This window comes from Poecilia reticulata, chromosome 17, assembly GCF_904066995.2.
Source record: "Poecilia reticulata chromosome 17, P_reticulata-male-v2, whole genome shotgun sequence".
NCBI classification, from domain to species: domain Eukaryota; kingdom Metazoa; phylum Chordata; class Actinopteri; order Cyprinodontiformes; family Poeciliidae; genus Poecilia; species Poecilia reticulata.
The window spans coordinates 22,131,155-22,158,533 of NC_088846.1; the positions used below are offsets into that span (position 1 = coordinate 22,131,155).

General features: G+C 37.4%; 1 protein-coding gene and 1 long non-coding RNA gene across 17 annotated transcripts in view; one reads left to right on the forward strand and one right to left on the reverse strand.

Annotated features, from left to right (window-relative positions):
- The window catches only part of LOC103479767 (protein tyrosine phosphatase receptor type F), a 238,265-nt gene extending 226,072 nt beyond the window's left edge, over positions 1-12,193 (reverse strand). For 3 of the 16 annotated variants that reach the window (XM_081597907.1, XM_081597908.1, XM_008434414.3), the window contains exon 1: positions 11,428-12,192. The gene's annotated coding sequence lies outside the window, so the exon portion shown is untranslated. Of the gene's footprint in view, positions 1-11,427 lie in introns of all 16 variants that reach the window. The other 13 variants (XM_081597905.1, XM_081597904.1, XM_081597910.1 and 10 more) reach the window with 9 other exon arrangements.
- A 2,616-nt stretch (positions 12,194-14,809) lies between these two features.
- Positions 14,810-16,383, forward strand: LOC145548109 (uncharacterized). The gene is made up of 3 exons (XR_014084403.1): positions 14,810-15,142; positions 15,437-15,581; positions 15,753-16,383. It is a non-coding gene; the product is annotated as an uncharacterized LOC145548109 (long non-coding RNA).
- The last annotated feature ends 10,996 nt before the right edge of the window (positions 16,384-27,379 follow it).

Consider the following 27,379-nt stretch of genomic DNA (forward strand, 5'->3'; position numbering starts at 1 on the left):
GGTCTACTGATTATAAAACTACTAAAAGACACGAGTACAGGTGTTCAGTCTGCACTCCTCAATAAACATATTCCGCATCACATTCTCCTTCTTCAGCTGCTTGCTGGCACACTGCATTTGTGGAGCAAATGAAATTTTTTTTCCTATTATAACTGTCTCACATCCAACTGACTAACACTATTTTTACCACATCCATAAGGAAAAAAAAGCAGCTTGGCGAGTTGTCCTGACAGACTACCTCGGTGCTGATTTCTAAACAGTCAGCGTGATTTTTGCACCTCAAAAGTGCACAGAAAGTCTGTGTATGCTTGCGTAACTGTATTCTCACCAAAACTGGTAATGGCTTAGACAGAAATTCCCCTGAGCAAAGGGAGCTTTTAGAGAAAAGAGCAGAGTGAAAAAGTTACAGCGTGCTGACGTCCTCCTGGAGAAAGACGAACATGCAAGATGAAACCTGCAAAGTCATGATTCTGAACAAAAACAGAAAATTGCATTATGCCTGTCAAAATGTTTTCTGTCAACACTTGTGTAACTGTGTTGAAGCATGTTCCCTTGAAACAGGGCATAAAAACTAACAGTGTGGCCTGTTTTCTATTTCAAAGAGGACAACACTGCAATGTGCTGCAAACTAAACGGCTATTTATGAAAATTAAAATCCAGGCCATGCTCAGGGTGAGAAACTGAGTCACAGTTAACTGCAGTCACTCCTTAATCTATGTATGTGACATTTCTCGCAGCTAGATAAGACAGCTGACTGTTTGACCTTCATGTAATGTTCTGCATCAATTGAGGCAGCGACCTGTGTGTTTGTGCGAATATGCCGGTGTCTGTGGTGCTCCAATTAGATAAGAAAGTGAAAAGAATTGGAAGTTGATGGCAGGTTGAGATGAATGACACCACCTGGTGAGCCATTGGCTTATTTGTACCACGTCCAGCGTTTGCCCAAAATCAAACAGAGAGCCATCCAAGCAATTCTGCTGACTCTGCAGATGCACAGCCAAGGCAATGAAGTCTTATAGTCATGTTATGCGTTTCTGTCAACTTGTTTGTACATTTACCAAAGGACCAGGTACGATAACACGTCCACTGTGCCACACCCTACCCACATTCTGCACAAGTATCTCAAATATAAGAAGCAATAACCATCAGCTTTAAACAGTTGGTGGTGTGCAGCTATTAAGACTTCTAACAAATAATGAAATTCACTGCAGGATATCATGCATTACAGGGGTAGAATTTCATATGATACAATTTCATATACTTTTCAAAGCTAAGGACTGCCTGACAGTGTGACTCATGCGCCCATTTTCGATTTACAATGGCACTCAACTTTATGAAACCATAAAAGCCTAATATTTCAGAGAGCCACATGAAACAATTTAGTTGTTTTTCCAATTTTGGGTGGGATGACACAAAACCAAAGCAGCACTGTACAATACAAAAAACCCATATTTGATGTCAAACCATTAAATTGGAATAAAAGGAACTGCACAGATTGCACACATAATTTCAGTTCAGTGGTAAACATGAGGAGTAATTGTTACCCATCCAAATATAATCAGTTTCAATGATTAATTTCATCTTTAAACTTGTGCTCACAATAGTTTACTGAGTTGACCTTCATTCGAGACTTGGGATCTTACAAGATCTTGTAGAATATGATTGCGAATTAAGTTGATGCGAGTTTCTCACAATAATGGTGTAAAGATACTAAATTTCACAGATCTATGGTATTTAAACAACAATAAGTTGTTCAGCTAAGTTACATAATCATTGATCACTTTCTTACAACACTGTGTGTACAATACTGTGACAGTATTTTGGGTCATTTATAGACAAAAAGATATATTGACAGATATTTTGATACGAACGAATTGTAAGCCGTTTTTTCTCAGTCTTCCTTAAAACACACACCGTGTAACTTTGCTTCTGTCCATAAGTAATTATTGACAATTAACAACAGAATGGTATATATAAAGGGAGTCATTGCGTTGCATAACAGTAAACCAACATTTTCCAACTTAAACGGTAAAAAAATAGCAGTGTTTTTCCCCTAAATTAACGTTACTTTCTGGAAAAGTGTACAATCCCTTACAGCAATATGTAGTTTCTATTTGGCAGCAGACAAAACTGCCAACATATAAATGAAAGAAATATTCTGACTCTCATTAAGCATTTAAAAAGTTAGAAACATTTATGTAATTACACTATGGATCGGAAAATATCAGTATTGGCAGGTAACAAGATCAAACCAGAACCTGAGAACATTGGATCAGCTTTTGATTTATAACATGTTTTCTAATTAACATTCCTCCATACAACCAGAACAGCTAATAAAAGTAGCCATTCTTTATCATTCCAAATGGAATATGTTCTCATACACTTTTAGCAGAAGCTGTGAGTAAGAACTTAAATCCTCAAATGTGAACAACCCTATTATTACTCTATTTAGACACAAACAATGCAATATTTTCACATGGTTGGCTTAAACACACATCTCTGTAGATCTTTTGATACCTAACCCTCTCTAATCTCGTTCACATAATCCATGAAAAATAACTATTACAGACAAACAGCAAACAGTAACGTCAGCTTCCTAATCTGGGAAACAATCACAAACTCTTTTAACAGTTACAACTTTGGGGGAAAAAATAAGCCACATTTATGTGTTTGGTTGTTACAGGTTTTAATTAGATGTGTGGTGAAATTCCAAAGCCATCTGGGACCATCTGAGATCACAGGGACGGCAGATGAATCGCAACAGTTTCTACGTTTCACTGCAGACTTTGTTATGCATACCAATTGGCAGCTCGCTGCACATTGTGTATATGATATTTCACAGTTGTCTGCGAGTTGCATTTCCTCACAACAGAAAAATCTCTTTAACAAAACGGAGCAGTATTTTTCTAAGGCTGTCGGCAAAGCAGTAAGTTTGGGGCTTCAAATCTTCAGCCCTTGATGATTAGGATTTAGAAATTTGCATCAGAACCTAATTCAATTAGGCAAAGACGAATTAAGTATTCAGCAAAAATGCCTGCTCTAGTCATGCTTGTATTTTTACCACTTATATAACAACTTCTGGACAAAAAGTTGAATTATTTCATGAAGTTTGATACAAAACCTCTGAAAAGCTATTGATGGATCCCTTCATTCAGCTTAACTGTGACTGGGGATTTTAATGTTTTTTTTCTTCCATTAAATCTGAAATCAGTCAACTTATCCAACAGAGAGAATCAGCTGCACCAGTTGAGCTTTGATCATCAACAGTAGAATACGCAGACCCCTAAAGGTTTAGACTTCATGCCCTAGTTAGTCTTTTACTTTTTATTTAGAGAAATGCTGTCTTTTTCATCTTGAGAAGCATATCCAGTCTTTAATATGTTATGCTTAGAAAAAGAAAACTGAATTGAGGCCGATTCTTCCAAAAAACAAAACAACAGCGATTGATGTGTACAAGTACGGGGCCTTTTTCCAGGAATACATACGGTAGGTTACAACTATCACAACTTTCTCTGACTTATAAAAAAAAAAGTAAATGTCTTCAGTTTCGAAATACTTTGCACAAAACAAGTACAGTCATGATGTGGAAGCTACAGTAACACCGTTTTAGATCTACATTGTTGCGTAGTGGGTGGAGAGATGTTAACTGACACCCAGCTTTCTAACCAGGAGTAGCAACAGCAAATGACGTGGATTAGCAGTGCTGGCCAGCAACTGATGCTGTCATCCAGAGCACGTTAAAGTGAATTATTGTCTCTGCTGCCTGGATATCAAAATAGTCATATGGTAACATTTTCTTCAGTCAGAGGCCTCTTCAGAATCATTGTAAGACTGACTGCTACCTGCTTCCTGCCACAGCAGGAAGCAGGTAGCTTCCTGCTGTGGCAGGAAGCTACCACAACAACTTGGAAAAATACATTGATGACATGAGTTATAACAATATTTTATTTCCCTTTGGGATAAATCAATTATTAAACAGATTTTTGTTGTTGCGTTTGTTCTTCAAATACTCTACAGTACATTCTTCTGTTAAATATATATTTTCTCAAGGATATAAATTATACCGGCCAATGTCTAGTCCTAAATATGCTAATGTAGATGGATGGTTTCACTCACATGCAAAGTTGATGGCTAAAGAAAAAAGTGAAACCGCTTCCAGAAAAAGCTGTATAATCAAAACCAGACACAGATCTAAAATGTTGGAGGTCCTTTGGCCTAAATGAAAAACAGACTGAGCTAATTAACCTAACATTTGGCCTTTCAATATCATTCATGTTCACTTCCGAACTCAGCAGTCCTTGCACTCTTTGAAGCAAAAAGAAAAAGAAAAAACAAATCGCACAAGGAGAGAGTAAAAATAGGGCTCCTGCGGTAAGCACAGGCCATTTTTAGGCCCTGCGTCTGTTTCCACTTTACCAAACGCAGGGGTGCTCTGTAACACATTGGTGTAAATGGTTTATAATGTCACCAGTGGACTCTGAAATGGGAGACCTGGTTTCAATCAGCAGTCAAATTGCTCCTACATTACCCTCGAAGACAAGAGTAGTAAATCACTTTTTGCCTCTCCGCTGCTGACGTTCAACAAAAGACATCGTTTCTAAATTCACCACGCATGCTACCAAGAGCGGCGTATCTTTATGTAGGTTGGGTTTCTGAACAGGGCAATATCAGCTGACTGCAGCACCCCAATGGATGCTGGAGTACAATATTCTTATCACATAGACAAAAGAAAATCTGTATCGTAGAACAGAAACATTTGCTGATTACCCCATGCGCAAGATCCATCGGAACCAGTTGGAACCAGCTTGCTGGATTGCTTTTTTTGTACCAATGCCCTGACAGTGGGCCAGCAAGGCACCTCAGAGTACTTATAAACTACTATAAACGCGAGAAACGCTGAACCCACCCACCACAGACCAACACACTATGGGTAAAACCTCTCATTAAAGCTCAAGAGCCCTGAAATTACTAAGTTTTTACCCACATGGAGAGTATGAGAAATGCCAACGGGCGTAGGGTTGTGCCGCGTGGTTTCTTCAACGTACGGCCGCAGACAAGCTGGAGCGGATGCCAATCAGTGCGGCCAGTGTCAGAAAATACCAATATGTGAGGGAAATGGGGCAGCTGCTCTGTCTGTGAGGAAACACTCAACGCAAGATCTTACAAATACTCCCACAGGACAGCAAGGTATCCAAGCCAACAAATGCCACATTTATGACAGGGCAATCCGTCAATCAAATCACAGAAGATTTTACTACAATATTTAAACCATTTATCTCAAGAACTGGAAAGACTGTGCTATTCGTGGAAAGTGCAGTGAAAATACATTTCCACCCCTAACAGTTTCCCTTTTGCTGATGAAACATTTTGACCTACTCCTCCCAGCAGAATTTTGTTCATAGGTTCTTTGAAGCATCAATGGCTCGTTTAATACAACATGCCACAGTATGTCAATGAGAGATGAAACCAGACTTTGACTAGGCTACTCCAGAAACGTATACTTATTTTTTATTTAGAGGCGGTTGTGCCAATGTGTTTGTGATCATTGTCCTGTTGAATACTTTATTTACTCCATTTTGTGGACAATTGCTGAAACTTTGGTCCACTGGAGTCCCAAAGTTTTCAAACGACTCTGTAATTCATAAATGATAGAGACTTTATTTCTGTTTTCAATTAAATGGTACGTCTTGTAATAATTAGGCTTGTACGTAGTTAGCAAAGGTGTTAAGATTTATAATTATCTATTTAATCAGCTTATTTTTAATCTTGCAATGGGGTGGTGAGGGTAATATTTTCACATAGGTCCAGTCTCCTTTGAATAACTTTTCTAGTGGAATTAATTAAATCACCATTCAAAAATTACATTTTGTATTTCCCTAGGTTCTTTTTGGATAAATGTTTTTGATTATCTGAAATATTTAAGACAAAAAACCAAAAACTGTAATCCAAGATCTTTAAGTCTTGATATTTTTTCACAGATATTTTTCTACTCCCATTTGGGTGTCTCCTGCTTCTAAAAACCGCTGGCGCACTTAAGTTACAAATAAGCAGCAACTGCTCGCACACAGAAACCCCAGCAAAGACCAGGTCGTTACCTAGCAACCTCAGCAAAGCCCAGCCCATCTCCGAGCAACCCCAGCTGAGCTCTAGCATGTATGGTCAGCTGGTTTTACCGCAGTATGTGCTGTACAATGGCTACTGGATGACAAGTGTTTTATTGTTGACTTACCATCCAGAAACCACTTGTTGCTTTCTTGTTGTATTTGACTTCAATTACACAACAGGTTAATCAGTTGTATAATTGAGTAATCTGTTTGCAGTCATTTTAACGTGAGAGTGTAGATATTGAACTGGGGTGGGGGCGTGGCCAGCAGCAGCTTATTTTGATTAAAATAACAACAGGCCCTAAAACAACTCATTCTGAAAGGAAACTCAACATAGGCAGAACTGAGCAGACTAAAATTGTATTATTTAGGACCAATTTTGTGCAAAAAAATTTATTAACTTGCTTTGTATAGGCCATAGACCTATCATAACTTGTTCAAGGAAGTATAATAGGTCACCTTTAAAATGACTGTTTCAGCTAACCAATAAGACCAGCCAAAAGCTCCCAATGTGCAATGTGCAGGGAAGTCTGGATGTCATTTAGCTGGTTTTTATCCCCCAATGCCACCCTTTTGGACTGCAGTGGGTGACAGTACTCTTCAAGAGCCTGTTGTAAGCTGAAGGGCCACTTCATCGAGATCACAGCAGGTACACAACTCTTTACTGGGCTGCTACACCAACTTCTCAACATAGCAAAGCAGAACTAGGGCACCACATGGGTTGCTACTGGTGAGATATCTGACAACAATTGCTGCCTTCTGTGGAGTCTAAGACTCCTGGCAGAATGAGAGATACTCCCAGGAGGGTGAATAATCTTCAGATCTGCCAGAACAGCAACGCTATAACTTGTAACAGATGATAACATGAAGGGCAAATAACAGCAGTATGTAGCTCCATTTCAAAACAAAAGGGCAAAGGTGCTAGAACCCAAATCCGACCTGAAATTGTCAGATTTTGACTAAAATCCCACCCAAAAATGATGGTATGGAAAAGATATTACCATCATTTTTCTGTATGACAATATTATGACAACATTAAACCAGTAAACTAACATTGTTACACTCTATGTTAGTTTACTGCACATCTTGAAATTCATTGGGCGAGTTTATTAATTTCATTTTGGTGATTTGTAATGGTGTTTTATTTGATTTTAACAAACCAATAAGTTTATTAATCAACAATTTGGTTAACAGAGGTTTATTTTTTAATGAGCTACATAAATACATTTTTATTGACTCATGGAAATTGACTCTGTTTTCATGTTAAAATTTCAGTCTTCAATCAAATGTTAGAGGTCCCACAGGACCCATCTTGCTTGAGGTGTCACTTTTTACAAGATGAATAAAAAAAAAAAAGGATTCCATTAAGAGACAGTTTCATTACTTTTAGCAACCAAATATGTTTTATTAGTAAAAAAATTAAAAAATATTTTTCTGATATGTAAACCTCTGAAGAGAACCCTTCTTAAAATAAGCGAGCAAAATTAGAAATCAAAAGAGAAAAAGATCAGTAAATCCATCTACCATTACATTAAACATAACGTCTCCCTAGGGTTTACTTTTTCTTTTGATGGTATGCATTTTAAGGTATACGTTTAACCGATGATGTCATCAGCTATGGGGCCTTGCCTTGTTTAGAAACTCCCAGAAGAAATGCTGTTCTGAAAAGGGAACAAAAGCAGAAAGCAATGTAGCATAACAGAGCGGGCCACTCGATAATCCCTCGGGAATAACGGTCATCTAAGTCACATGTCTTCCTTCGACTCACCTTTGGTTTAGAGTAAATTAAGTCAAATACTCTGGGGAATTTGTTGCCATTTCCATTCAAGAAATACATGTTGTATAAAATGATGGGCTGACTTAGAGAAACTGTGAAAAGGAGACAGAATCAGTCACAGCCAACAAATAAGGAGCAAGGTTAGACACTGCAAGGAAACCTAACAGCTCCCCTGCTGTCCCTATCTAGTCAACATGATGGAAGAAAACCTTAATTCTTTAGCAGCATGTTCACCTAACAGACCTGTCAACACAAGTTTGAACGATAACTCATCTATCCTTAAGATAACAAAATGTAATTCCTCACTCCCTGATCCGAATTGTTGCAAACACTAGTTCACTTTTTACGAAGGAAATTAAGGTTAGAGAAAAAACTCAATTATAATTTACACAGAAACCTAGCAATAATGAGTATGCTAACAAAATGCAGCCTGGTTACCCCAAAACTTCAAATAAACATGCACCTTGCTACTGTCTACTCAGTTGTCATGACCTGAGGGTGAAAAACCCAAACATGCACTAAGGCAGTGGTTTTCTTTTCAGAGATCTACTGATGCAACAGAGAGAAACTAACTCACCCTGCGCCATCTTGATACGCTCTGGCTAATGGCTAAGCCTCTTCATTGTGTCTCTGACAGTTTTAATTAAAACAGAGCTATATTTTGATTAAGGACAGCAATAAGGCAATTTCATAGTGATGCTCTGCAAGCAAAATTGCTTCCTAACATTTCCACAAAAAAAAAAACCCAACAAAGAATACATTTATGAATAAATGAGAGTGGAAATGTACCGATAAGGTTCTTTTTGGCCAAGGATGATTTCTGGTTTTGTTTGCATTCTGACCGACCTCAATTCCAGCTTTTACAGATACTTGTTCAGAGAATTATGTAAGAAAAGGAAAAATGTGGTGGAGGTTCTTCGACAGAGACAGTAGCTCTGAGTCCAGATGACAACGAAGGAATACAAAATTTCCAGTTTGTGTCTTTCACCTTTAAAAGTGCATCAAAGGACATATTGGCTGAAGTGTTTACATAATATTAATATGAAGAGTTCTTAGTTTTGATTGATTTAATCAACAAGGGAAAAAATGAGGTTTTTCAGTATTTGACCTGCCAATCACCTTTCAAAGCTGATTTAGAGAAGACTGGCATAATTATAAGTGTAAAATAAATAAAAAAATAAAAGGAAAATGGGCTGTAGGTTATTAATCAGATGGTACACCTAATAGATATTAAAGGTAATAGATATTAAACATGCAATTCTATCACAGATGATTGTTTGCTTTTTTGGCCACACCCATAATGCAGATCAGAGTCAACTCAAGGAGCAGGCAGACTGCAGCCTCTCACAGAAATGAGATCTTGACATTTAAAACCTGCAATTGTGTTTATCAAGAACTACTTTTGAATTCAGATTGAAGGTTTCTGAACCTGGAATTGTTAAATGTCCAACGCGCAAACATCAAGATTGAGTAATTTAAAAGAGCCATTAGCATTGCTAAGGTCGGAGACTGGCTAAACTGGAAAAGCTCCAGGTAAGTTGTTCCCTGTCCCCGTTTGTCAGTTCCTGCTTCATTTTAATAGTAAAACTATTTCATGCCAAGGTACTTCAAACATTGTGCATCATTTTATTTTTCTACATAGTGAAGTATTTAATTGGATTACGAGTATGAAATTGGCATTTTTACCAGTTCTGAGCATTATTTCCTACTGACCTACCAAATAGGACAGTTGGGTATAATAACAGTTTATCAAATTATAAGTCTAAGCAACCTTTGATATTATTTACAGAAGTCGAACAATAAACATTTACTTCCAATAGTTAGCAGATTACAGGATTTCAATATTATAGGATTTCAATAAATTTCCCAACGAAAATTTATGTAAACATTTACCAGATAGGAATTTTATAAAATCTGTTTTCAGCCAAGATTTGTGAACAAATACGCCAGTCATTATATATATATTTTTTAAATATTGTCTTAATTGGCCAGTGCCCAACACAATGAGCATGGAAAGTATTTGTACTGAACAGTATCAGTATTTTATTGTCCAAATTAGAGCTGAAACCTGTATTTTAAAACTAATCACATTTGGATGACAATGATATGATTTTCTTGTCTACCAGACATGCTTTCATCAAGATGATAGACATCACAAAGAGAAAGTATACTCACTTTTACATCTAGTGTCCTAATGCATAAATAATATTGTCTTTAATTTTTAAAACTATTTGCCTAACCTCAAGTGTTTGAAACCCCACCGCTTCATCATTTATTTAAAAAATAAAGCCAAAACGAAGAAGTTTTGAAAGAAAAGCAAACCCCCAAGATGCATACAAAGTAGAAGTTTAAGGGGTGCACTTTCTTGTTGCCGTTATTGTAAAAGTTAGACTCCAACAATTTCTTCTTTTCTTTTAAATGCCCATTCAAACTATTCTGTTATAACAATTTCACCAAATCAGAAGAACTGGTTATTATTTTATAATTGTGACAATGACTACCATCTGAAATATTTAACATTATAAATGGTTCGCCATGGTTTCTGCATTTGAAATGGTTCCTGACTAATACAGGCCAAAGCCCCTCCAGCATCCGTGCCTAATACAAAGGCAGGGAGAGTGTTCATTTTGCTTTGACCAACACCCACTAACATGTGGGCCCCAATTCAAATCCTGCCCAGGGCCCCCAAAAATCTGGGATTGGTCCTGCATCGGAATGAAATCTGTCTGCACACATAGTGATGGAAAACAGTCTGGGGGAGAAAGAAAAGGGGGGGGGAAAAAGCAACAATAGAGCGTGGCAGGTGCTTTTGCACTTGATGGCCACAGGAAAACTCAAAGACCTCTGTCAGAGGACGATGAAGCAAAGCGGTGATGCAAGTGAGCCAGCCAGATTCTTTCAGGTTTCTCTGACGAGTCAACATTAATGTGACGGGTCAAATCATTACATTGCAATTGCATATTAAAACACAGGGTGACGACATGCTCAATCCCTACAGACCACCACTGCTCCCCCCCCCACCCACCCACCACCTCTCTCCCCCCCTTTTATCTCCCTCCTTATTTTATTAGTGATTCTCGACAGATTTTCTGCTTGACTGAAAATGTAATCCCTGCAAAGACAACTGCGACGTCAAGCTGTCCACGGAGAGGTGCACGCGGCCAGCCATGCAGGTGTTATTTGCATTGGAAGAAAAAAATGACTTATGAAGTGATTGGGGAATAATACTGTGCCCCATCTTTATCACAGTAACGCTCTTATAATTAGAAGAACTGGCAGCAGACCAATATAATATGCATTTGGTCTAGTCATAAAAGTTGCTGCTGGCTATACATCGGGACTGAATAAATAGAGGCGCAACAAACTGCATGCGTGGCTGTCTGCAAACCCATGAGATAATTTGCAATATTTATTTTTGAAAGGAAGTTCCAGCTTAAATTTAAAGCGGAGGCATGCATGCTGTCCGTAGAAATCTGTGCAAGTTAGGCAACTTGACAGGAATCTAACCGGACTCAAGTTCAATGGAGAATATTCATATGCACTTACTGAATCTCCTCTTTGTCGCCGCCGTTCGCATTTCTCTCCTTATCTGAAGAAGCGCCGCGTTTAGTCCCGTCTTCACTAGTTTGAACCAATCCACTTCATGTAATTAACAACCACCAAACAGAGGAGTTAGAACCGAGCGTGTGAAAAGACAGAAATTTTAAAGGAGAAAAAAAAGCACAGGTGGGAAAGATAGAGAGGAGTCCACCTCCGGAGAAGCACGAGGTCCTATCCCGGTCAGCCGAAACCGGGGCAGGCGGGGGGTTGGGGGGGGATTCGTGGATCTACTGTGGATCTATTCGTGGCAGCTCCGGTTCGCTGCTGCCGCTAACGGGTTAACGTCCGCCTCGCTCAAGTGTTCGGCGTCGCTGCCAACAAAAAGAGAGAGAGAGAGAGAGAGAGAGAGAGAGAGAGAGAGAGAGAGAGAGAGAGAGAGAGAGGGAAAAAGACGGAGAGAAGAAATGTTGTTTCCCTCCTTGTCTGTGAAATGCGCCGCTTTTAAGTTAATTTGCAAGAAGGAGAAGGAGCCGTGGCAGGCATGGAGTTGTTGCGTCTCTCCCCCCTTCGCAGTCACGCTTCTTTCTGCCTCCGTGGTGAAAACACACTCAGGTCGGTTGGTCAGTAGGATTTAAAAAAAAAAAATTATTTCGGCTTCACTCGGCTTTACTCGCCTCTCAGTGTCCATTCATTGCCGCTCTCCTCCTAAAACGTGCACCATACGTGAAAATTTCGCGGAAATAAAATAATTTCCTGTTTTCCACAGAGCATAAACTTAAAAACAAGCAAGGTGAATTTCTGAGGAGATTATGCCAGGGACGGATCGCGAAACAATGGACTCCCGGCTGGGCACAGGCCGAAAAGCCCCCCTCCAATCACACAAGCACTTGTGGCAGCCACACAAAAAAAAAACCAAAATAATATGCTGGTGTGGGTGCGTCTTAAGATCCATATCAGTGGTGCATTTTCCCCAATCACTGCATAAATTATTTTTTGTTTAAAAATAAATATTTTATTGTGATTTTTATTATTCTTACCTCCTTAGCAGTAAACTAAACTTGTTTTTTTTTTTTTAACAAAACAAGCAAAGTTTATTTTAAAAAATGTTGAATATTGTCTGGGTCTTACAGTACTATAAACTTTAAAATGCTCTTGTAAATCTCTAAAGGGCCTGTTGTTATTATTATATCAACCTTACCAGGCCACTCAGGTCTTCTGGTTCTGGTCTGCTTTGCACTCAGAATCAGAACCAAACATGGAGAAGCAGCATCCAGTTTTTATGCTCCTCTAATCTGGAATAAACTTCCAAAATCCTTTTAAAAAATGCAGAAACTCTATGCCCAACCGGTAAGAGCTGCCTTTGATTAATTTATTCAAGTAAACTTACCTTGCTTAACTTATATGAATGATATTCAGTACAAAAGACTGCTTAAACACGTACAATCAGCTGGGTTAGGTAAAGATAAGCTTGTCCAGTTAGGGTCCAGAGCTTGGATATGGCCCACTTGCTTTTAAACATAAGTGTCCTTTAGGCTCATTCATTAATCTCTCTATTGTTTTAGGTCAAAGAGAAAATGGAAGGCTAAGACAAACATTTCCTAATGACCTTGTTCTTGGTAGCAGTGAAGTTAAACTGCACTTTCTGTTCTTCCTAAGGAACCCCTCTGGCTATTGGCCCTCAGATCTCACTCAGGGAGCTTCTGAAAGGAGCAGAGTCATGAATCATCACTGGGAAGAGAACATTTATAAATATTGCCCTATTATCCTTATTTTCTTCTTCACCAAATGAATTTCATCTGGTAGCCTTCTTACCACCTCTGCTCTCTTTGTGTAGACTCAGGACAAGATTATAATTCATAATTCATAGGTGTTTGCCAGCTCTCTGGCTCTTTCACCAGGAGGTAATATACTTTCTTTTAAGGCAGGAGACTGAGAGGGACATGGGACATATTCCCCAAGGTTTGATGGCACAGAGGTAGATTATCATGCATCTTTAATTATCATAAGGGAAAAAAAACACACGCTAGATAGTCAAGGACAGTTTTCAAACTAGCAAATTTAAACTTGAAGTTTAGTAATGGAGACAGGGAACGGGGCTGTGCTTACAGTGCAGTCTGGTTGTTAGTGCTTGGGCACTCGAGTGATTCGGTTGAATGCGCAGGGCAAGGATGATATGACCCCCAGTAATGAGGACCTGAATATCTTCAGAATTTTGACACTCTGCTCCCTCGCTTCCTAACCTTAGTGTGATCAATCGTTAGTTTGGCAGAACCCCCTACCGAACTGCAGCCTGGCTACCTCCTCACCTTATCTAATAACCGGTGCAAATTATGTTTACACAAGGTTTCACCCTGCAATAAATGTCCCTGCTATTGGGCCATCCTCCGTTCACCGCACACAGACACGCAGACATACACACGGACCTGTGTATTTGTACTTCATTTAGCAATAATGAGTTGCTATGCGACCTCAACGTGATTGAAAAGGATTTCTGTTCCTTTTGGCGTACAAATGATAACCCTGGTCAAAGCACAATGTTCCTGGAGCAGGATCTTGTCAGACAAATAAGAGACCAAGCCAGCATTATTACACTCTGAGGGAGGCCATTGTTTTGATACAGCAACCATCAATATGTAGGTGCCAGACAGAGAAATTGGTACATGTGCTCAATACTGCTGCAGCGAATCTCTGGTGGCCAACAACAGGCCTGCTTTTCAGCTAAAGACCTCTCCTGTGGACAGTGTGGAGACTCATAAACAACCTTTCTGTCTGAAGGTCAGAGACAATGTTTAGTGAAGGCTTTTTTCCCTACAGAAGTTGCTAAAAACTCCTCAGAGGGCAACTGTGCTTTTTCATTGCCAGATTTTCTAAACTGAACACCAGACATCACCACAGGTTTAGTCAATATAAAACCAGATAAAAAGCACTTTATCTGCTGCGATGTAGAAAATCTCAACATTTATGAACAAATGATTTGCAACAACAAGGCTTGATATACACAGGTAAGGCATAACATTATGACCACCCAGCTGAAAAAAAGTATACTTTAGTATACTTCAAACATACTTAAATTTGTGAAAGTACACTTTAAGTATACTAAATATTAAGTGTACTACCTATAAGTATGTCTGAAGTATACTAAAAATACACTTGTACCAATTTCAAAATTAGAACTTTAAACACACTTAAACATAATTGTACCAAAATACACTTTTAATATATTAAATAAAAGTATACTTTAAGTGAACAAATTATGAATGAATATGTATGAATTTTAAAGTGCCTTAATAATCTTTTACTATTTATTAAAATTGCATACAATAAAAAAAATGATAATCATGATGTAATTTTTAAGAATGTATCCAATTTTCAGATGTGTGATGTAAAACCTTATAATCAACGGCATTAGCTCCAGTTCATACTCCAGACCAGATGGTGGCGGTATTGCACATTTTCATTTATTTAAAAAACGCCACAAAGAGAAGAAAAAACTTGAACGCAGGGAAGATAAGCTGTTTAAATTCGCCATTTTTACTCGCATAATATTGCCTTAAAAATAGAGAGGGCCTTGACAATAGTTACTAATTTTGGTAAGTTCAAGCTGGTGACGTCCTAGTCCGAGTTAGACGACAACACAACGGGACAACAACCGATGGAAATGAAATGTGTGTCACAAAAGGAGCCCGGAGGGACGAAGGCTGCTAAGTGTTGCTAGCTGGTGGTAAGTTTGCTTATTAATTATCTTCATTTAATTATAAACAGTGCAATAAAGATATATAACTTACGTTGGTTTCCTAAATAATTATTTTATCAATTTTATTGTGACTTGTATGATTGTTACCATAGTAATCATTCAGCTTCATGTTAAAACTGCATGGAGGCTGTATGTTGCGACTTATACTTTAATTAACCTGGTTTTAATTAAGGTCCGTAAGACAAAGAGACTTTGATATTGTGAGGTGATTGTTGTTCTAATGTGTTCATCAATGATTTTATCTTCAACATATGTTTGCAGTCTAACTAAGCAAATGAAGATGAAAGAGGAAGCCAGAGAAATCAGATGTTAGAAAACCTAAAGACTTTCCTGTCTCAGAAGAAGCTCTGGCTCCACCAGATCACCAACTAGCTCTAAGGATGAACCTCCACATTGTCTTCATGATGTAAGTTTGTTTTTTCAATGAGGAGCTAGCTCCATTTTCAACAACAAAAACTGCTGTTACCAACACCAAGTGCTTAATAAACATGATTTGATTTCAAGGTAACTGGAAAGAATTTTTCTCGTTAATCTCAAATTTATCTTAATTTTTTTTTTATTTGTTGTTGACTTTCAGGGCCCTGTAAGTGACCTGTCCAGGGTGAACCCTGCCTCTCATGTGATGGCTGCTGGAGATGGGCACCACCAGCCCCCCTCACCATCCTGCAAGGATCAGTGTGTTCAGATCATGGATGGAAAGATTTTAAGATAGTTTGTCTCCTTAAGTCCACACTTAAAACAGCTTCATAGTTAATTCCAACATCAACTGATTCTATGAAATTGCTGACTATTTTTTTTTCTACTTCTAACATAAAAAGGCAAAGACGACACCCAGAAATGTTTTTCCACCCCAGGCATCCGGTCCCAATCATCATCAGTTCTTATGATGTCACATACATGGCGAGTCCACAACGTCTTAAAATTATAAGTATTATTTTTTGTTTTGCTATTTTTCTGTTCTCTTTAAATACAAATACTTTCTCTGTTTAATTGCTCCATTGTTCTTTTTTGTAGGTTCCTGTAAGGTGCAGTGAACGGGAATGTTCTGTCGTTGATCCTCACTGTCATGCTTTATTGTCACACTTAAATTTTCATGTTCATGTGTTCACTTTTGATGTGTAAACTGATAATTTATGTAAAGTTCATAAAGTTGTGAGTAAAATTGAATAATTTTAAAATGTTGGTAATAAAACAAAATATTCGAATTACCTTGGGCATCTTGTGTAATTAATCTTTCCATGTAATTTTAGCCTAAAACAATGTAAGTACTGCAGTGTAGTTACGCATGTCATGTACAAAATAGGTACGTAGGAATAAAGACTTTCACGAGTAATTAAAATTGTAGTTTATCAATAGCAGGAAATCAAAAACAAAAATTAAGTGTAATTTAAATACCTTACTAATATATTAATAGTATATTTAAAATATATTTGAAGTATATGAAATATATATTTTTGTATAATTCTGAGAGAATTATTACACTCAAAATATAATAATTATATCAAAATATAATAATAAAGCTCTGAAATATATTTGAAAAGTATACTTTAAGTACTCTAAGTACACTTGAAGTTGTTCCAAAAAAGTACGTGTAGTATACTAAAATATACTATTAGTTGTAATTTAATACTATTTAAATACTACTAAAGTATACTAAGCACAAAATTATCCATCCATCCATTTTCTTTCACCCTTGTCCCTTAGTGGGGTCGGGAGGGTTGCTGGTGCCCATCTCCAGCTAACGTTCCGGGCGAGAGGCAGGGTACACCCTGGACAGGTCGCCAGTCTGTTGCAGGGCAACACAGAGACACACAGGACACACAACCATGCACACACACACTCACACCTAGGGGCAATTTGGAAAGGCCAATTAACCTGACAGTCATGTTTTTGGACTGTGGGAGGAAACTGGAGTACCCGGAGAAAACCCACGCATGCACAGGGAGAACATGCAAACTCCATGCAGAAAGACCCCAGGCCGGGAATCGAACCCAGAACCTTCGTGCTGCAAGGCAACAGCTCTACCAACTGCGCCACTGTGCAGCACTAAGCACAAAATTAGTTGTTCCAAAATAGTACAGTTTAAGTACATCGATAAAAGTATACTAAAGTATGTTAAAATTTAGTATACTAAAGTATATATAGTAAAGTGATGGTAACTCCCTGTAGACAATTGAACATTTGCTGTGGCATCTTGCATCAAGGAGTTAGCAGTAGATCCTTTCTGTCCTGTAAGTTTGCTGTGGAGCCTCTTTGAATACCCTTTTATTGCATTGGTATTCCAAGTTAAATAATATTGTTTAAAAATATATAAACTTCATAATCACCCTTAATATACATAAAAAAAATTTGATTGAAGGGTGAATTTTTATAGCAAATTAAAGTAGCCAGGAGCTTTCTGCACATTTACCTAGTTAAAATTTAACTATAGGTATCAATCCTCACTGAAAATTGGGGATTGATACCTTAAAACTGTTGAAATAACTTAAATAACATGTTTTTCCTTCAAATTCAACATAAAGTGGCATTTTAAATTACTACTACAGTGTCAGATTTATTCAATTATTTCATGAAAAGCATTTTCAGTCCTTAGTGGAGCACCTTTTAGCTGGTACAATCTGGTGCAAATTGGAGTTATTGCCAGGCACCAGATTCTGGCTGCGGTCCTGAGGAATCTCAGCCCACTCTTCATGGGCAAAGGCCACCAATTCATTAATATTCTCAAATTTGGCTTTTTTTAAAATCTCACCACAGATCAATTCAGGCAACTGTAATGGCTACTGTAGTATCATCCAGTAATTCTTCTGAAACTAAGCCTTGTTGGAATTTGAGTTATGCCTGGAGTTGTTGTCTTGTTTCAAGCCCCAGTGACATTTTAGTTTCAGCATCTTTACAGACAGAATGAGAGATTTACTGATAATTAATTTAATTCATCCTGCAGGTTTCCAAAGCCAGAGGAGGCAAAGCAGCCCCAGGGCATTACTAAGCCACCATCCATGCTTTACGCTAGGCATGGTGTTCTTTCAGTTTGTGCTTCAGCTGTCCTCTTCCAAACATTTTACTCATCCAAACCCCGAAAAGTCCAAAGATCAGAATTCTAAAAGCATTTTGTGTTTTTATTCAGCCGTGAGCAAACTGGAGCTAACTTTTCTTTTGATTTTGGGTTAGTTGTGATGCATGTTTTAAAGTTATAGCATGGCACTCTTCAACATTTTCTATCTGCTTTACTATGGAGATTGAAACATCAGTGGTTTCTACCACTAAATCTTGCTGTTGGTCTTTTTTAGCCAGTGAAGCATTTTGACCATGTTTCCTCCTCAGAAATCTGGTGGAAGCTGTTCATAGTTTCCTTTTCCTGCTACATCCAGGCTGCTTTTACTTGTGCACTATGCTTCCAGCTTTATCTCAGGGAACATTCAGTTCATTTGCTAACTTTTTGTTCTCTTTCCCTTGTTTGTGTGTAAAACGATGATCTTGCAATGAAACATTACCATTAACTGTCCTGGTATCTGAGCTATTCCATCTCAAGCAGCATGGATGCATCAAGTGTGTCTGAAACATGTGAATCTGACCAGAGACTGCACTGAATGCATCTTAATGCTGCATTTGGATGAAATCTTTCCAAAAACTTTTTTAAGTTATTCATTCTGATGTACATTGTTTATGGCAAACATCAGGAAAAAATGCAAATTCTACCTGTAAATATAATCTGTAGTACGGGTTGAATAATTTTCAATACAATTGCATGGACTAATGATTGAGTAAAAAGAAACAAACAAAGATGAAAGATGCCAACTCCAACTACTCCACAAACTACTTGATGAAAGCTTAAAGGTTAAGTACATAATAGGGAATTCAGAATTGAGAATACTAATTAAAACTGATTAGAAACCCCACTTTTTTCAAAGGTTTACTTGTCTCTCAAGAGCCTAAGCGAAAAGGTTTTGCAGCCTCATACTATGTTTTAACATTAATCTGGTATGGTTAATGGGACTGCTCTAACTTCATTTCTATTTAAAAAAAAAACAAACAAAAAACATCTGTACAAAGAAGAGTTCAGTCTGCAACATGTCAGTTTAAAACAACAGACAATGCTGGTCTGTCTTTGCACAAACTTGTGGATGTCTGTTGGTTTCTCATTGAGGATATGAAGCCCTCTTAAAGAATTTTAAAAAGATGACCTTAAGTAAACTCCTCAGAATGAAGGAAAAACAAAACAAAACTTTGCAAGAACTTGTGAATATCAGACAATGTGTTGTGCGTAATTCAAAGAAGACAATTTGCCACAATTAAGTTAGAGGGTGATGAGTTCCTGCTTGTGTCCTGTTACTGGGTAAGGCTTTTGAGGAGTTCTTTGGTTCTCTTTTCATGGAGTATTCCTGAAGTTAGGTTCCTTCTTGGAAATGCAAATTTCAGGGAAAGGAGTCGTCAAGTGGGACTGAACAGCCAATCATAAGAGGGCTTCGGTTAACTTAAGAGATGTAACAAGTTAGACAGCCAAAATTCAAAATGTGTTCTTGTCCCTCGGTATTTTAAACAAAGGTTTGTGGGAGTTTTCAGAACTTCTACACTTTTACAGGTGTATAATATTGTTGCTGAATTTTGTACACCTGTTGGATCTCCTGCTGCCTGCCCACAAGATGCCCCCGTTTCAAAAACCACCACTGTGTATACCCCACCCAGTAACAGGTGCCTAGATGGAAAGACGATCTGTCAATCATTATATTGCTATGCCAGATCACCGTACATGCTCTTAAACCTTTAACATTTTTTGTTGGGAAATTTATATCCAATAGAGGAGTTAAGCAAGAATCCCACTCAAGACTGCTTCTTGTTCATAATGTATGACTGACTAAATTAGTGCAAATGGAAAAGTGTCTGAGGTTCCATATCAGCCTCAAACCAAACCACTGTTAGGATTAAACTTCATACATGGATCCCTTTATCAGTTACTCCTCCCTGTTCAGTTTTTAAACTGAACTCTGTGGGGAAATTAGGTAGGAGAAATTACTTGTAAAGCAGATCCCTCTAATTGGAAGGCTCTTCGCATGGTACTTGATGGTGTGAAGGAAGGTTCTGAATCCTCTTTGATCAAACTTTATATTGCATAGGAATCCTTATACATATATATTTGACTGTTTACATTTATAGACTGACTACCAATGAAAATTACCTTAGCATAGCCAACTTGAGCACATTTCCATCATAATTAATGAGCACTGCCCCTGGCAGACAAATAAATTTTAAAGTCTAAATAACCAGTAGTAATTAATTGCATACACACTTTTTTAGCAGCTCCATTCCTTGATGCAGTGAATTTCCAGGATGAATGGTGAGAACAAAAAAAGAACCCAAACAGATAAAATCTAGCTATTTTTCATGAATTTGATTTTTGTGACTGCCAAGGCCACGACAGTCACGCTTGTAGCCCCCATTATTCCCTATCTGGAAGTGTAATTTTTATGTTGGGAATCCATTAAGCATCTGAAAAACTTTAGGAATGTCCAGATGTAATTTTCACACGCCAATTGGCCAGATGTTTTTATTCCGAGTGATCTGTGAAGAAGATCCATAACCTTCAGATCGAAAAGAGTCTCTGCTTTGCAATTAATAGTATTTATTAAAGAAAGGTTTGATAAAACTTATACTGCAATGCAAAAGTATTTACCCCAGCTCGAACATTTATACATTTTGTCATACTAATAAACTTTGTTGTATTTAATTGTGATTTTATGCGAAAAAACAGCATTTTATGTAGGATTGCACAATGCATTGCAAATGTATCAGTAATGCAACAATGTTGTTTTGCTGGAAGATGAATCTCTAACCACAGATACCTACAAGAGGAACAGAAACCATATAGGAAATCAGTCATTTCCCTTAGTATTAACTTTAGTATTAAATGACTCTTCTTCTGGTATTCTTCTGGTTCTATTTCAGTAAAAGCAATGTAAGCAAAGCAAGTAGTTTACAGGAATTTTCATACAGGAAATCAGTCAGTAGTTTTTCTAAATGGCGCAATGTTATTTTTCTAACATAGATAATGTTTTGGATGTAGCTCAAAATGCTTATTAATCTCATCTGTCCAGATGAACTATTTTCACAAAGTTACCCCTGCAGATCCTCCAGAAGCATTTTTACCTATGAGTTCATCTTCTTTATTTGATCCCCAGCCTGTAAGTATAGCTGGATGTTTATGTTTTGGTAGGATTGCAGTTATGCCACAATCTTTCCAATTTCAAATTATGAATAGAACAGAGCTCTGCCATATTCAAAGCTTGGGTTGTTGGTTTATAACCTGTATCTTCTACATAACCCCTTACTTGTCTATTCTTTGGTCTTCACGGTTACCATGCTTTATGTTTTATTTTTGCTCAAATAAAAAATGTATAAAGATGAGTCATTTCACTTTAACATTGTGCACTGCTTTGTGTCCTTTCCTAGCACGAGGGGCGAGGGCCTTTTGTTCCCCTTGTAGTTATCATTAGGCGTGTTTAATCCTGTGGGATGCCATTTCATTCAGTGATAAAATAATTCAACAAATCCTAAAATAAATAAAATTAATTGATGCAATTCAGTCAGGACCACTTTTGCTAAAATAATATTCATAACCATGTGCAATAATAGCAGCAATTAATACCGTTTTATATGCTGTGGGTTGATTCACCGACCTCCCTGCTCCTCTGAGCACAAACATGGAAAGCCAGAGGCAGGAGAAGCAGGAAAGAGCTAAATAAATAACAAGTATCAAATTGATTAGGTCAGACACAAATAAACAAGATGAGTTCGGGCAAAAGTGAGCTGGAAAGCAGCTCAAGAAGGAAGAGACACAAATTTGCAGGTAGTAAACAGCTGAAATAGACAGCAATACCAGTTTGAATGATCAGAACCAAAACAGCAGCTAATGAGCTAGTGAGGAATGCTAACATGCTAACATGACTGAGTACTGCATTTTGCTACTAGACTAGCAAGACCATTGAAAGAATGATTTATTATTGGCCTATATGGGTCAATAAGACCACTACTTTTGTTTTTTAACATAAGTATTAAATGACTGATTCAGGTACTCTTTTGGTTCTTTTTCAGCAAAGCAATATAAGCAAAGCATACTGGAATCAGTAGGCACTACTTAGTGAGGAAGAAGCATCACATGTTGAAGCTGATCTACATTTCCTTGTCCGACAAAGCCACCGAAAAGTGAGGCACTGGGTTTGTTTGTGTGAACAGGCTGCAAACTGTGCGTATGCATCATTCTAGGCGTGTTTATTAACGCTGAGTATAAATTTAAGCCTCTGTTGCCTCTGTTGCCTGCAATTTAGCTCTGTAGCACTCAGACATAATGGTCACTTCCCTCCAATATTCAAACTCTTCTGAGCTAAAAGCCTGTCATCAAGTCATTCTTTGCAATAACCATTATAGACTCCTTTATTTTTCTTATTGGTAAGTTGCTCTGTATAAAAAGGCTCTGCTAAATAAATGAAAGGTATCAAACACACACAGAAAAGGAAGTTGTGGTTCGGCTGTAAGGCAACCTGCTATACTCATGTCGAGAAAATAGTATCTGTAGCAGAAAATGAAACGGAGATGGGTTGTGTCATTTGGTTTCAGATTATCATACGCACCTATATTGCAGTACAGCGTATCGTGTAATGGAAAAAGAGTTATTGGTAAGAGTTATTTAAACAGTTATTGTGAAGCCTCTAAGATGCTCCTCTCCGTTTAGACGCATAAATCACATCAACCTTCGATGGCTGTAACCCCTGACTCAGTAAATAATTTGAAATAACTCAGAAATTATAGACCAGTTGCCTGATTTGACGGGATTACAAAATGAACTAAGGTGACTGCGAAATGAATTGGCTTTTGGCAGAAAATGAGCAAAAAAATGGTTATTTGTAGTAAAGAATAAAATAAAATGCACACTTCCTTTTCAAATAAAGAATTGTTATTACACTTCTTTTCAAAAAAATTTTTTTTCAAAATAAAAGAGCGCAAGTGCATTGATGTGACTAAAAGGAGAGGAAAAAGAGGAAGTTTTGCCTTCAAAGTGGATCAAAAAAGTTAACTATTGTCTACCCACTTCTCATTTCGGTTGAAGTGAAAAATGTTGTTCAAAAGCAGAGACTGCTCTAAAAGTCACATGTCCAACATCCAATAGAGAAGCTTATATTTCAAACATAACCATGACTGATTAAAACTTTAACTTGTGCTTCAATTAATTCAACAGTATAATAGCAAGAAAAATAAAATAATATTTAATACAAGGTCTATTTTTGATTTGAATGTTTTCTTTGTCTAAATCATGTAGGATCTTATTTTTATATGAAGTATTATTCTCCATGAACTTCTCTGTCACTGTAAAAAGACGTCCTTGTTATCTCATTTCCTTTCATTTAAAAAAAAAAAAAAAAGTCAGGCAACTTTAATAAAGATGATCGCCAAGGAGTCGAGTGACCTGTAAAGATTTTATTTTGTATAATTTTTTTCTTATTTTTCACACTGCCTTTAATCTTTTCAGTACATAGAAGAGCAGCTTGTTTTGCCTGTTGAGTCTATGGGACTCAACACTGCCCCCTGTTAGTGAGGCACAGTGCTTTCTGACTCACCCTGCACATTTTCACTGCGCATTTTTGGGCGATGAGAAAGCATAAATATGTCACTCAATGTGTAATTAAACAAATGTACTACAACATAAGAGCAACAGGCATGCACCAATTGCCTGCTTCACTGTGTCACAGCACCACCACAGGTGAGGCACAGCATTGCACTGCCTCACCTCAGACTTCTTCCATGTATTTGAACAGGCGAATGGCAAATTGTGACTTTGACCACAATAATGTTGATATCACCAATAAAAAAGTAATTTATAGAAAAGCCAGGAGGAAATTTTGATTTTTTATCACATATTTTACTTCTCCTGTATCTATTTTACTTGTCAGGTGTCAGGTCTCACCAGTAATCTTGATCGCATGACAATGTTCATGAATCATTTTTGCTTTAAGGATAAAAGATGCTTCCTCCAACGTTGGCTTTCTCCCACAATCCAAAATCATGACTGTCAGGTTAATTGGTCTGTCTAAATTAGGGCTGAATGATTCTAGAAAATCTTGCGATGGCAATGTCAGTTGCGTTATGTCTCTATCGTCTTGTCCTCTCTGTCTTATCTCTGCTTGCATCACTGTGTGGCTGTTAGCACCTTGATGTGAATGGTACTTTGCTCTGTATGTCTTTGTTCCCTCTGTTCCTTTGTGCTTCTGGAGACAAACTTATTTATATAAAATATTGTTTAGGTTTCTAACTAGTTCAATTAGTGTCATTTAAAAACTTTTCTCCCCTTTAGCTACTATCAACTGGGATTGGTTGTTACATTTCAGCAGTTTTTGTGTCTTTAACAAAGGATGTGTTGTTCAAGTGCTGTCAATTCATGGATTTGCCGCTCAAACAGAGAATGATGTTTGTGCAGTGAGCTGTGTGAATGTTCATGTTTCACTTTCATAAATACATAGACCCTTCTCCAGAATCTTGTCATCATTTGTGTGTTTTGTGAGTTCATATCTGACAGGTCCACTGGAAGTAACAGAGAGATCAAAATGTGAAAAGTGTAAACTTCTGCCATAAATCATCATAAGCACCTGGTATCATTTCTAATATAATTGCTTTCCTATTTGGAAAAGAAAAATCCATTAGAAAATCTCTGATGAATATTCTTTGGCAAAGATTGCTGCAGGGTTTTGAAGCAAGGGGAAATATCAGCCTTTGTAAATTGGAGAAGGGAGCATTGGTGCTTGGGGGTGAGAGGATAAGGTTTTTAAAATTAGTTTAAGTTGCTATTTTAATGCTCATTTGTACTTATATTTTCACAAATGTTCAGTGAAAATGCCTGAAGCCACAACAAAAGACGACCCCTCCAAATAAGTCACATTTACAAGGACTTACATTAGTTGCCATAATTTGGCAACAAGTGGATTATTTTAGTCAAATCCAACTATATTTATGATAATCCTAATTTTAACATGAGTTAAAGCACTGCATTGTTTGTAATAGTCTGAATACCAAAACATAAGTTTTTTAATCACCACTTCCACTCCTAACAACTCCTATCAAATAAATGTTTTAAAGATATACATTAAGTTGATCAGAAAGACAAAGAATTACTTTGTAAAACTGATTTTGTAAACTTAACTAAACTAACGTTCATGCCTCAACAAATAAACTGCTTTTTTCTAACAAAACAGCAAAAGCATAAAAAAACTGAACATAAATGCAGCATGGCACTGCAAAATTAAAACAACTCAAGTAAAACTTGAATATGCATAGAGAGGATACACAGCGAAGTCATGTGAAAAATTGCGTCGTCTTCCTTCAGCGAGCTGCATCAACCCAGACGCCAATAAAATTTATAAAGTGTTTTACTCAGTTTTGCTTTTATCTTTTCGAAATCAATGATTTACAAATGAAACACATCATTTAACTTTTACAAAAGAGACCTATAACCTAGATTTATTGGAATTAATTTAAAGATTTTGCAAGACTTATAAGCTTTCCCTGAAGTCTGGTATTTGGTGTCTTTATGGTTCCTCATTCTACTTATTTACTCCATATGTCCAAAAACCTATTTAGAGTATCCCAATGAGGTTAACCAAACATCCTTAAATACTGATGCAACCGTCAGATTGTACCAACACTGATTAAAATAATATTTTATTGTCAGATTTTAAGTTTAAGCCAGATCAGATTACATCTATGCAATATGTGATCAATTTGAAAAGGGGGAGAGTTTTATTTTCCAGAAAACCTTCCTCTTTAAACACATCTCCCTTTATTTTCACGTGCTTTGCTTTAAATTGTAATAGATCCCTGCAGTTACTGCTGAACAAGTAAGATGTACAACTTGCAGCAACAGCAGGCAGCGATGTCGAAATCCAGAAATATCCACGTGCATTTTGTTTTGTGTTTAAATGTAAATGAGAGAATTAATTAAATGACAGAATCTGTTGACATTTTTCTATCAGGTAAATTAGTTTTGCTCTCATCCCTAATTACAAATTTGAGCCAAGCCTTGCATGCACGTCTTGAGCATTGGGTTTAAATATCAAGCACGGAGTTTGTTATGAACACATGGCAGGGGATTTCGAGTGCATTGGTTGTTAAAACAAAAACCCACCAGCGTAATTATCCACTAATTTACACCTGCAGAGTTCTGCCAGCAATAACAAAATACACTCTTCATGCTATATTTGCAGGTTCGCAAGCAAGGTGTTGCTTTCTGCCGTAATACCGTTATGTTATTTGAAGTTTTCTGTTTAAACAAGCCGTTCATCACGACTGCATTAAGTGGCAGGCAGTCGATGTGGCGTGCGTGCTAAGGAAGCATCAAATGTCATCTGATGGCAAGTGAGCCAATGTCCTATTGGGAATGAAGATAAAGCCTGAGGAGATAAGCCTGCCTTAACGAAGGAAGGTGATAACCGCCATCGTGTCATTTATTCTATCTGACTTAAAACATTTAGCTGCCTCTGTCACCATTGATCCTCAGCTACAAGCTGTCATGAATCAGTCTGTTTGTTTTTATTTTTTTATGCTTTGCATGTTAAAAACCAGACTGGAACCTCAGATTACAAATAGAGTTGGACTCTATCAATCTACAGCCACTTGTAATGAGAAAGATGAAGGAGCCTCAGCGACTTTGAAGCCGCTGTGTTGGCATATATACAAAGTTATCGACATACATTTTATTTTCATCCAACGGCAGAAATACATTTCTTCCTCGGCTCTTTGAAAGTTATTTAATTCATGCCACTTTGTGGGTTCACTTTTTCTTTCTCCTCCCCGCTGTGAATTTCTAGCTTTAATTAGGGCTGTAAAACCAGATTGATTCTGCCGATAATTTGACTTCAAATTAGATTTTTTTTAGAAAACGTTGCTCATTAGACTGATAAGTGTCATCACTGCAGCAGAGCGCATGTGCATCTGATCAAAAGATTTTACATCTGGACATTTACATTTTTTTTAACATGCAGAGTACTTATTTTACTAATGAAGTAAGCCTTCACTCTGTACAAGACATCTAGATATGTCAGCTGTTTTTTTTCTGTGATAGTTCAACGTAATACAATGTATTAAAAAGCTTGTAAGTGTTGAAAAGGTCAGCCACAGGAAGACAAAGTGGACTTGACGCATGCAGTGACCAGGACATCTTGAGCT